This window comes from Festucalex cinctus, chromosome 4 (assembly GCF_051991245.1).
Source record: "Festucalex cinctus isolate MCC-2025b chromosome 4, RoL_Fcin_1.0, whole genome shotgun sequence".
Taxonomy (NCBI): domain Eukaryota; kingdom Metazoa; phylum Chordata; class Actinopteri; order Syngnathiformes; family Syngnathidae; genus Festucalex; species Festucalex cinctus.
In genome coordinates, this window is record NC_135414.1 from 11325804 (window position 1) to 11338877 (window position 13074).

The following is a 13074-nucleotide window of genomic DNA, read 5'->3' on the forward strand; positions in this document are numbered from 1 at the left end:
GATGCAAAGTACACATTAAAACCCTTATTTTATTTCAGTTGGTGATCAATTTGTCATGTCTTTTTTTCTGCATTAGTCTGTAAAGCCTCCTAAATGGAACCTTTTTCTTTTTTTTTCTTCTTTTTTTTTCAATTCTAAATATATCGGCCACATGGGCATTCAGATCATTTTTTCTTTCTTTTTTTTTGGGGTCAGTATTATGACAAAGATTATTCATGGTTGCACTAAAAAAAAGAAGATCCACATAAATGTGTCATAAAAACTGAAGCAATTTATTAGAGGAAGTTAGCGGAGGTGAGTTGAGTGATCATTTCTGAAACGTTCCTCTAATTTTTTAAGAGTAAGACATTGTTAACATTAATAGATGTGCTAAACGAGACGAGAAGGGTTGTCTAGTAGTTGGGGTTGTAAATTTTTATGTACTTATTGTATTTAAACAAGAAACCCATTAATTTTAAATCAATTGTAATCACCATGCATCCCATTTGTTGTCACTTTATTTTTGTTTTTTTATGAGTGTTACCTATGCTTTGCGATCCTTGAACATCCGTTGTGATTTAGGTCGACAAAAACTAAACGCATGCAAGTCAAAGTTGGAAATTAATTGAAAGTATTTGATTGAACAATGAATGGCATGTTCCTAACAATAAAAAGAATATACTCCATTCCCAATCCCAGTTATATTTAACGTGTGAAATTTTACTCTGTTCTCTTCATAATGAAGCACTGTTTTTCATCTCTACCACAGACGTAGACACGCCTTTGGCCTCATGATTCAACACAGACGATGACTCACAGTGTTTAAAAGACACCCTCTCTATTATGTCCTGATGTTTATTTATCCATTTTTCTTTACGCGGGCAGAGAATAACAAACATAATGGCTTTGACTTAGTGTGTTAACCATCACGGTGCACAATGGGCTCCCAATAATATATTAGCTGGAGATTTTTATCCAAACAGCTTAAGTGATGGAAGCAAGCACTGTTTTATACCAATAATTTAGAGAGAGGAAACCCTGAGACACTTGCAAGGCATGTACGATGTTTTTTTATGCTGTCACTATAGTGAAAAGCCATCAAACCACTTTTCAAACAGAGAGATGTTAAAGTTGTTTGATGTGACACAAGAAAGGATAGATAGATAGATAGATAGATAGATAGATAGATAGATAGATAGATAGATAGATAGATAGATAGATAGATAGATAGATAGATAGATAGATAGATAGATAGATAGATCTGCTTGTTCTTTTTTCACCACTAGATGTCAGCAGCAATCAACATCTCCTTCTCAATATCTATTTCAAAATGGCATTTTTGACATTTCCTTAGTATTTCCTTAGTCCACATAAATGATAAATGGCCACATCAAAGTTTAAAAGAGAGATTATATGGCAAACAAACATCATCAGTATCTGCTGAGGATGGCTTTGGCACTAAAAATACATTGAAGCCCAATATTATTCAGTGACAGTCTGTATGGTGCAAATTATTGCCTTTCCTAAAAATTATCCAGGAGCTTAGAGTTATGAATGAATGAAACAATTAACATGAGTGAATATTTTACATTGTTATCTTTAACATTTTTTTTTTACAGTCTTTTGCCATGTTCTTAGGAACTGCTTTTAAATGTATGAATTGTGGTTGTGCTTTCCGCAACCACAACCCTCGGTTGACTGTTTGACGTGGCACGCATTTGAAAGGGTATTATTATGTAAGAATTCAGTGAGAAGACACGCACGCACACGTTTGTCTTTGTATCATGGTGGGGACATCTCATTAATGCATTTCCTAGCCCCTTCCCCTTTAGTAATCTGATGGTAAATATTATTAAATTAATATTATAGGCTACACTGTGGAACATTGGGGGTAAAATGTTTAGATTTTTATGCTGATTAAAACTAAAACTGATATCTGATACCAAAATTGCAAACTATTTTGGGTGTTTTTTTCCTAGCATGTCAAGTTTTTTCTGCACAACATTCCAATCCATCCATATTAGCAAAATTCCACTGATTAGCTATAGTAAAACTATAGCACAAAGAGCTGATAATGCAATTGGACTCATCAACAGCAACGTGGCAACTTATCTGCGTGGTCACAATTGTGCGGTGAGAGGAGTATGCAGTCCCAATAGTTTAGTAAACAGAAAGCTAGCATCGTAGCTGTCAAACGTAACTCAACAAAAATTGTGTTTCCCAGTGTTATTGTTCTCATACATGACACCAGGGGTGCTTCCGTACAAACAACTCAACAAAAGGTTGGAATAAAATCTTCCAGCAGGACCTATTGAATGTCCGCTGACTGATGTTTCCTCTTAAGTAGAACAGGGATGCCGTCCAGAAAAAGGAGCTGACATTCTGCACCACAACCCAGACTTGCCAGAAACACACAGAAAAGGGAATATGACAAATATTTGTGGAGGACACAGGAATTCCAATGAGATTTGTTTGAATTGTCTTGGCTCTTGAGAGTAGCAATCTGTGTTTTTTTTTTTTTTTTTTTTTGAAACTGGGATTGGATAAAAACATTGACGTCATTGCCCGTTCCTCTTCATATAACATCAACTTCTTAACTACCTCATCCATCCAAAGAAAAGTCTGTGAAAGGTCTATGAATGAAATGATAACAGAATTTTTATTAAGAGTGTGGCAGCTGCTTCTGTTCAAACCTGCTCTTAGCCTAACATACTGAAAGTTAAGCAGGCGATACTGTGATATGAATATTTACTTTTGGTGTCACATTTCCTACTGGGTGTGACCGAGTGTTGCATGGAACCAGCAAAACCTGTATTTGTATTTTCCTCTGCATTAGTTTTCTTTTTGTGGAGCTGAAAATAATGTAGCCCTGCAGAGAACCTATTGGGGACAGAAATATCCCATTGAAATCCATTACAACTCAGAGAGCCATTATTTTTCTTACAATGAGACAAATCCAATGCTATGGCTGAAGAAAATGTTCTCCTGCAGCTTTCCACTCATTAAAGAAAAATGTTGATGATTTCTCAAAGTGACCGCACCAATATTTAATAGGTATGTGAACAATGGGAAGACTTAAACCAATGCCTCGGGTTAGAGCTAAAAGCCCACTGACTAATCTCACCACACATTTTATTTGAGTTTGTGTGACAAAATGGAAGGACTTCAGCAGCTAATCTGAATCATGTGGCAGACAGGCTTAGATAGACATTTTTTTCCATGACACAAAAGCCCACCACGACTTACAATACTTCCTTTTATATGGCTATCTTGAAATATTTGGAATGAGATGTGTCTCAGCAAAGTTACTTTACGCTTAGTGAGTTTATTATCCTCTTCAAAATGTTTGCATTAGTGAGAAATAACCGCATAAATAATACATTGCATTATAAATTAAGCAAAATTTAATACGCTATTCATAAAACAAGACAGAATATAATGCAAGTCCCAAGATATCACAATTAATCGAAAATGATAGAGTATTGAAAACAGGGCATGTACTGTACTAATTTGATGCATGACCTTGTGGTTATGTCAGCCATCTTGTGTCAGTTTTCATTAGCAAGTTTGGAGTTAAGTGGACAATTGCAACCAGGAGAGCGCTGACGAGAAAACCGCTGTGGACATGGCGGAATGGGACCAAAATCAGTCAGTCAGCCAAGATGGTTTACGGTTGAACCGCCAAAGTTGAACCGAGTTGGAGCTTGTCAACTTATTTCTATGTATGTAGAATTACCCTTTTTGGGGGGGTTGGGGTGGGATGTACAACCAGAGGATTCGATTAGCAGTTCCACAGCAGATCAAATTAAAGTTGTCAGCAAAAAACACTAGGAGAAAACATGTGCTGCGTACTTAAAAGCTGGGGCTTGCAAAAAAAAAAAAAAAGGGTCTTGATATTTGCAAGAGACGACTACATACGCCAGAGGTATGTCCCAGTCAAACCCATTAATGGTGTCATTCGCAAGGATCAGCTCAATGCTGCTGCCAGGCAGTCAGCATACTCACAGAATCGCAGCCATCATTCATGCGGGAGCGTGATCCAAAGATTACCGCACTGGTTCCGCTGTGTTGCCAACTACCACAATATCTTACAGCATGTGGAAAGCATGCACACAAATTGAGCTCAAATAAGTGACTATGAAGCAGACTTTTAGCGGCGCTACTGAACCACTCCATTGTGCTGTCTTGGAATGGATTTGTGATTATCTGCATGACACATATTCCATATTCATAGTGTAAACTAGTCCAATTGCTCTGTTCCGGCAGCTCAGTAAGTGATTACTGTATTGCAGATGGTACGACGGCGAATTAGGGCCACGTATATATACCGTAATTTCCGGACTATAAGCCGCGACTTTTGTCACACGCTTTCAACCCTGCGTCTTATACAATGATGCGGCTAATATATGCATTTTTTCTAACGGCCGCCAGGGGGCGCTCGAGCAGAAAAGGTAAGAGAGAGACAGGTGGAATATATGTTTCGAGGAAGACGCAAGTTTAATGTAACTTCACCCTTTGTGCATGAATATATATATTTATTTATTTGTTTTTAGAGGGGGGTAATATTCCGAGAAAAACTCTTTATAAAAAAGTAGCCAATTTGTGATAAAAAATTCAAATTAAAAAACTTGCAAATTTGCGATTTTATAAAGTGGAAAATTTGCGACTTTAAAAAGTGGCAAATTTACGACTTTATAAAGTGGCAAATTTGAAAAAAAAAAAAAAATAATCCCAAAAACTTAAAAAATACAGAAAAATACACATAGCGTAGCTATAAACTAATGTGAAGATTCGTTGGTGGTTAACTGGACACTGTTTAAACTTTACTCATCATATACGGCAGCTAGAGCGACAACACTTCCTGATCCACTATCAGCTGACGAACACTAACCAATCAGAAGCTAGCATACTTGAAGCAAATGCAAGTGAATGACTTGCCAATTTTTCACTTTATAAAGTCACAAATTTGCTACTTTATAGTGGCAAATTTACAAGTTTTCTTTCTCGCAAATTGGCCACATTACAGAGTTGCAAATTTGAGACTTTATAAAGTGGCAATTTTGCGAATTTTTTCTCGGTATATTGCCCTCTAAAAAAAATATTTATACGTGGCCCTAATACGTCGTCGTACAGATGTGACTTGTAAGTTAAAAACGTCCATCCATTTTCTTGACCGCTTGTTCCTCACAAGGGTCGCGTTGGGTGCTGGAGCCTATCTCAGCTGGCTCTGGGCAGTAGGCGGGGTACACCCTGAACTTTGTCGCCAGAAAAAAAAAAAAAAAGGATGATTTGCAAAAATGAATACATATTTTGCTCATCCCAAGTGGTACTAAAGTGATTTAAAATGACTCTCTCACTTGTTTTTGAATTGTCAAGAAGATCAATTATCTACAAATGCACTTCCTCGCGTAGACATAAACCAGTCAAAGTTCAAGCTCCACACACATTGACACCTGTGTGACCTTTTGCAGTGGGTAATACATTTTGTAGAGGAGTTACACACTGCAGAACAATTGCCACCGTGTAAGAAGCACAACCTCAGTTAAAGGCCATCTTAACTAATGCCTAACTTTGTTCCAGTTATATTGGCTGAAGTAAATTTAGTTTATTGTCCAATACAAAGTAGCCAAATACATTGAGCGTTGTGTGTCATCACTTGATTTTGCTCAGTTGTCACACCGACATATTCATCATCTCCCAGCAGGGAAGTTTTATACTCTAGTACTCCACATTTTCCAAAATCTATTCATCTCTTAAGAACATTTAAGTAATTTATAGAGAGACATTTTTGTCTGATGCTTTGACTCCCACTCCCTCTTTCCCCGAACCCTAATCCAGAAAACCTCTATGACGTCATGTATTTTTGCATTCATCATCGTCTTGTCACACCACAACTGTCAAGAAGTTAGTCGATTCTGTGATCAAGGTCTTGAGAAGAGATCCCCAGCAAGTCCATCCACAATCTCATCAAGAGCATGGCCAGAGGTTGTTGAGAGTGCAGAAATGTATGTAAAGCAATAAACATTACTGAGCCAATTCACGTCTTGAAGAAATTTAAGTAAGTTGGATCATCTGATGATCACATTTTTCCACTTAGTTTTTGATTCTGATCCCATCCTCACTGAATTTGCGTTCCCACTAATAGTTATTTTGCTCTCAAGGAACCACGCTCTGTAATCAAGATTTCCAACTGGAATATTTTATTAATCAAGATCTGGTATTAGGTTCATGTTCCGTCTTCTTTTTTCCACTCGATCTATTTTGTAGAGAGAAAGAAATGTCAAATGTAAACTGGTGACCTAACTTGAAACAGTCTCTATGAGCCTTAACAGTGCAGCTCCTGTCCTCGCTACAGCAAAATGACATTGCCTTTGCCATCTCTCACTCTTCACTCTTACATCGGTAAGACCACTTTCAGTTCATTTAGTTGAAATACTTTAATATGTGCCTTCCCTGGTTACCACAGGTGTTCCCCAGGACAACGTCTTTGGACCTCTCCTGTTCATCACTTACTGTACTTTCTTCACATTTGTAACACCACCCTCCACCCACAAATTTGATATTATTTTCCACTGTTTCATGGCTGACATGTAGCTCTATATTTGTGGTAAGCTTCTTTCAAACCTCTTAAAACTTTATACTTATAAAACTGAAATTCTCCTCATCGACACTAAGATGATACGATCCAAAGTTGACAGCTCTTCCCTCACAATTGACAGTTCCTGAGTTTCCTTTTCCCCCAAGGGTAAGAGTCTGGTTGTCATCTTTGACAGAAGTTTCACTCTCACAATATCACCCAGTCATCATACTTTCACATCAACTTGCTTCACCCCCCCCCCAACCCCCAATGCCACTATTATCCATAGCCTCACATTGAATACTATAAATCTCCCTTTTTTTTTTCTCGCCGTTCTTCATAAATGACTCTATAAACTCAAATTGGTTCAAAATGCAGATATCCGTCTGATCACCAAAACACCTCTGCCCCGCTAGATCATCCACATCTTTTGGCAACTCCAATGGCTCTCAGTTACATACAAAATTCAATTTAAACCTCTTCAGCATACATGTATGGCAATACACAATCTTGCGCCTCCATATCTAACATTCTTCAGGTCGCCACTGCTGTTGCATTTACAGATCCCTGTATGTACGCATGTATGTACAGGTACATGCAACCTGTTTAAAACCCGAGAGGCTTTTTCATTTAGTTCCTAGTAGTGATGTAACGATAACAGCAATATCGTGATATTGCAATATTAATTAAAACTGCCACAATATCGTCGTCGTCATGTCACGATATTAAAAGCAGCACATCTGTTTAAAAAGGCAGGTTGATTTCCCTTTGTGCAGTTCTAGCACCCTCTGGTGGCTAGTTTTTTAGTGCAGTTTAATTTTCACAAGGCATGTTTTGGCCCTTCTATGTTTAAAATCTAAGCTAATGGTCAGATGAAGGGGAACGTAATATGCTTGTGAGTCAAGTCAATCGCCAACCACCCCACAATATTGTGATAATTATCATATTGTGACCAGTTCATATCATGATAATATCGTATTGTGATGTTTGGATATCGTTACATAGTTTCTGGTACACTCCTTTCTAATGTATCCATGAAAACATTGACCAAGGTGTCCATATTTCACAAGTTGCAAAAGGAATTGGGATCATAACAACAAATCAAATAACTAACACCGTTTTATGGTCACATTTGGCATCAAGGCTACAGTCTGGAGTCAAGTTCACAATTGGGACCATTATAGTGGCATAGAAAGAGAAAAACACAGAGTAAAGACAAAGAAACCATGTTGTTTCGAAACAATCACTGTCCCCTGCTGGAGTTTACTTCCTTGTGTCCCTGGGGAAATCTCTTAACAACCAAAACAAGGTGTGACACAAGCTGTTGTGATTAGGATAACTTTCAGAATCTCTAAAACAGATGCAAACACTTGCATGGAGGATTTAAAAAAAAAGAAGAAGAAGAAGAAGAAGAAGAAGAAGAAACAAACGATAAATAGTAGTCACTGTCAATTCAAAAAAGCAACATTTCTTTAGACTCACTGAAGCTTTGCAATGGCGGCGAATTCAGAGCAGCTCGCTCGCTCAGGGCCTCGGTTCTATTGATCTGATGTGTTGTTTATGGACTTGGCTGCCAAAAGTGAATCGTCTCTCTGTCCTCTGTTTTGATCGTTTGTTACAAAGAGACACTTTCTACTACTGACAGGGGGAAATTAATTGCAAAAGTGTTTGTGCTGTGGAACCTGTAAAATTGTGTTGGCCTTAGACTTGTGTTGAGTTTTACTTTACATTCCCATTCAAGTTTTCATTTCCTGTCTAATGTAATTGTAAGCTGAAATGTGTTATTCCTGCACACATTTTGATGGCATTCAGGTTAGATCTCAAGCTTCCAAACGTTTTCTGGCCAGCTTTTACTAATCAAAGCAGGTAAAAACTACCTCAGTTATCTTCACCGAGTGGCGAGAAACTTTGCAACATGTGCCACTTGATCTTCAAGCTGACTTGGAAATAATTGTCTTTACTGGCTTGAGCAGAACTCTTGTCAACACTGTCAGTGTGCAGAAAACCACCATCAACCTTCTCATCAACCTTCTCTTCACGCTTCAAAATCTCTGGTAATCATTTTCATCAAAACTGTGGCTTCAATTCAGTTGTTCAGACTGGCCTTGCCGCTTTGTATATTGATTTTACTCTCTATTCCATGTGTATGTGCGTCATTCTTCCCATCCACATTCAAATTATACAAGTCCCTAAAGTTTTGAACCTTTCAATCAGACACGTACTGAATAACATTGTTGCCAGAATGATTTCATTAGAACCTGGACACAAATTTAACCATAACACAGTGTCGTGTTTGAATCAGACTATTTTAATGCAATTTCAAGTCATCACTCCTGGGTATGCTTGGTGTACATGTTCATGAGTGGTTTGTATCTCTTCTACATGGTAATGAGATTCAGAGTTTGAGTATTGGCATCAGTTTGCATGTTCTTCGTGGATTTGCATGGGTGTTCGTTCCCCAGGTATGCTCGCATCCTCCCACATTCCAAAGATAAGCATTTTACATGTACCAAAGACTAAATTGTCAATAGGTGTGAATATGAGCATGAATGTTTAACTATGTGCTCTACATTTGACTCGCAAACAGTCGACCTCTCGCCCAAAGTCAGCAGTCAGAGGCTTCAGCTCGTAGATACAGTTCTCATTTGGAGGAGGTTCTTTGCTTTGACATACTGTTGGCAGCTTTACTCCTAATCACCAAATTCAGTCTTCCAAAGTGTGTCAATGTCTTGGTAAACTGCCAAGTTTTCAATTAGATTTCTACTATCTTGTTTCATATGTCAACACTTACTGGTTTGGACTGACAGTGGTTTTGATGAGTTTGGGAGTTTGGCCATTTAAGTGAATATGGTTCCAATTTCCATTGGATTTATCTGAAAACAGATACAAACAAAGACATTTTGCCCATTTGTTTTCCTGACAATTGTGATTTTAAAGCCTAATAACGTTTGATCATGTGTGATACTGTTTCTGTTCAAGCACTTAACAGTAAAAATAGCAATGGTAGCTAACAGTGCTGTTGTATCTTAGCACTAAAATACTAAAGTGAAAATACTCTGACTTAACTTCTAGGTTTACTAACTGTTCAGCAACTTCTACCTTCTGTGGTGTACCGCAAGGTACAATTTTACGCCCAATTATATTTTCCATTTATATGCTGCCCCTTGGCCAAATTATTGAGCACCATAAAGTGTCCTTTCACTACTATGCAGATGACTCAGATATTTCCTGAGACGAGAGGACCCTATAGCCGCTCTCAAAGATTGCCTTTCCAACATCAGATGCTGGATGGCTCACAACTACCTCCAACACAATATCTCCACATCTGAAAATAATACTATGCGAGTTGCCATATACCGCTCAAAATATTAAATCTAGCCTCTGTTCTCTACTAATAAGTTTACTTTCACAGCCAAAAACTTGAGAGTCATCTTGGATTCTGATTTCCCCTGCACAACCCATTTCCATAAAGTTGGCCAATCATCTTAGTGCATGACATTGCCGAGACGGAATCAATACTGTCCAAACCCGACCTTGAACGGCGATTAATCCGAACCTGAATTCGTCAAAAATCACTCTCTCCAGCTTCTTAATTCAAGTAGATGTCACCGCATTACCCCAATTTTCACAACACTTAAATGGTTCTCAATGTGTTTTAGAATTGATTTGAAATATTCTACTGATTACTTTTAAAGCATGTATGGGACTGACTACTTATTTTAAATTTTAACCACCTACGAGCTAGCCTGCGCTCTCAGTTATTCCAAAGTCGTGATAGTGCATTTTCCATCAGACACATGTGGATCCGCAAAATCGGCAGCAGTTTTTTTTAAATCACTTCATAAAATGCACTTTTACCTTCCCATTAGAGCTGTCAAATGATTAAATTTTTTAATCAGATAATTGCATCTTAGAATTTTGATTAATCATGATTAATCACTTAATTAAAAAGGCTTTTTATCATAACTTTTTGCCTGCTAAATTTGAAGAGCACCTGTTCTGTGCTTATTTTTTCTAAATTTAATGTTGTTATTCTTACACATTACTGCACAATATCATCCTCCACTTTTTCTCAACTGTTAATTGTTGCATAATTTAAAATGAAAAAAAAACAAAAAAAAACGATATTTTGAGTTGAACAAATATTCTGAATGGCTAAAAAAGTTCATCTTGTCTACAAATCTGTATAATCCTGTGGTTTTACTACGACAAAAAAAAAAGTTGCATTTTTACTTTGACTAATTTCGGCGTTAACTTCCTCAGAAGCTGTTTTTTTTGTTTTTTTTTTGTCTTAAAAAAAAGGAAAAACATAGGACTAAATATTCTGAATGTCTGCCATATTCAATCATTTATTAAATGCTTTACTTGGATGCATGTAGTTATGTTTATTGCTCAAACACAACCTGTGCTACCTTTAACGTAACTATCCGCTGTTGAGCTCAAGGATCAAAATTAATAGTGTGATTAATCTGTGTTAATACATGATTAATGCAATATTTTTTGTGATTAATCAATCACTTAACACGTTAACTTTGACAGCACTACTTCCATATACCCTTATTTTGTAATAATATTTAGTTAAGGATACTGGACTGAATATACAAATTGTATGTTTGACATGCTGGTTTTAGAAATAATTATGTTTCCGGATGATAAAATGGTAATGTCACAGAAAAAAAGGAAAAAAAAGAAGAGGAATTGCTTTTTGTAATTTACAAAATAGATCATTCTGATTCATGGTTGTTGTGACTCATTTTATCAGTGGCATCAACCTCTCGTTTGTGTAAATCATCATCAAACACATTAATCACATTGTGACTCATGCGTTGGCACCCATGTGTGTTTATAATTAAGTCCCACAAGAGGGTGTTTTACTTCCGTAGTTTCTGTGGTGAATCATTTTGAGCAACTAAGGCCTTGACAATGAAATTCATGCTGAAAACAAACAAACAAACAAAAAATTATGTACATTTTTTGTGAGTGTCCACTAAAGCATAAATGAAACTCATTGCCGTTTCCTAGCATAATGCTAAGTCATAAGATAAATACAATATTGGCTGGCCAAAGCACCAAACAAACTGTTAACTGTTCTGCATTTCACTATGTCTTTGGTATAGATAGATGAACAAAGCTATGTCTGTAATAAATAAGAATTTTCTGACAAATTACATGGAATTGGAAAATTTTACAGGGCAACCCTAATCTCACAGGGCACCCTGGTTGGGATTCACTGCTCTATAAAGTAGTCAAGGGGTCCCTGAGGTGGTTCATTTCAGTTTGATTGAAAACAGTTTTAAAGGTTGCACAAAACTTTTTAACTGCCATCATGGATAACACTTGACACTTCAACAAATCTTGTGAGACCTTGGTTTAGAGAGCAAGAAGGATTAACACTGGGTAGCGATTTTGACTGAATGTTTTTTAGTGTCCTTTTGTCCCCGTCTTACACATCAATGCTATTTTGAAGAGCAAAAACAGAAATTCAGTTGTTATTAAGTTGGATGGTAAGGTAGCTGTATTAAAGTTTCATATTGTCTTCCTCTTGGGCACACAGTGGGATATATTGATTTCAAAACAAATGTTGTAGAAACGAAATCTGAAAATGTAAACACTTGCAGAGATAGCTGATGTGTATCTGTTTCAATGATGATATAGTGGAATTAAAGGTATATTGAGCAAATACTGTATGGTATTTTCATACGTGTGTATCAAACTGGTAGCTCTTCGTATTACTCGCTACCCAAAAAGTAGCTCTCAGTCTAAAAAAAAAAAAAAGTTGTTGAACCCTGGTCTACATGATTCATGATTTATTACACATGCAGAACTTGTAAGAGTCCACATAATGCATTGGGCTACTTACTCCATCCTGTCATCACTCGTTTTGCTAGGTCACTTATTTGGCTCGAGGTAATGCAGCAGACTGTTAGGAGGGTTTAAATTGTGGTGTCTGGACCTACTTTGAATTAAAGTGTGACATAAGGGCCCAAAGTTTACTATGTTTCCAGATGTGCAACCAAAAATATTTTTATTGAGGTTGTTCAAAGACGAGGAAAGTGAGGTATTTTTTTTCTTTGTACATTAGTTGAAGACAGAATTTTAAAATAATAATAATAAAATATTCAGGTCTGTTTGCAAGTTTGTTTCTAAGAGCTTGTGTCAGGCTCGATGAAAACCATCCCAGCCACTGTTTGCAGGTTTACATTTTGCAAATAATAGTTACCAGTTTCTCTCGCTCAACAATCTGAGGTCTCAGTTGTCGTGTGTTGTGCTTAATAATAGGCCACACATTTTCGATGGGAGACAAGTCTGGACTGCTGGCAGGCCAGTCTAGTACTCTACTACTCACACACAATCACAATGTCATTGATTTCCAAAAATAATTTGAGGTCTAACTCATCAGACTGCAGTACACTTTTCCACTTTGGCCCAGATAAGTCAAAACTTGAGGACTAAATTTGAAGGCCACTGGTGTGGGGTTGAATCCTGCTGGAAGTTACATCATGTGGCCCATAATTTCG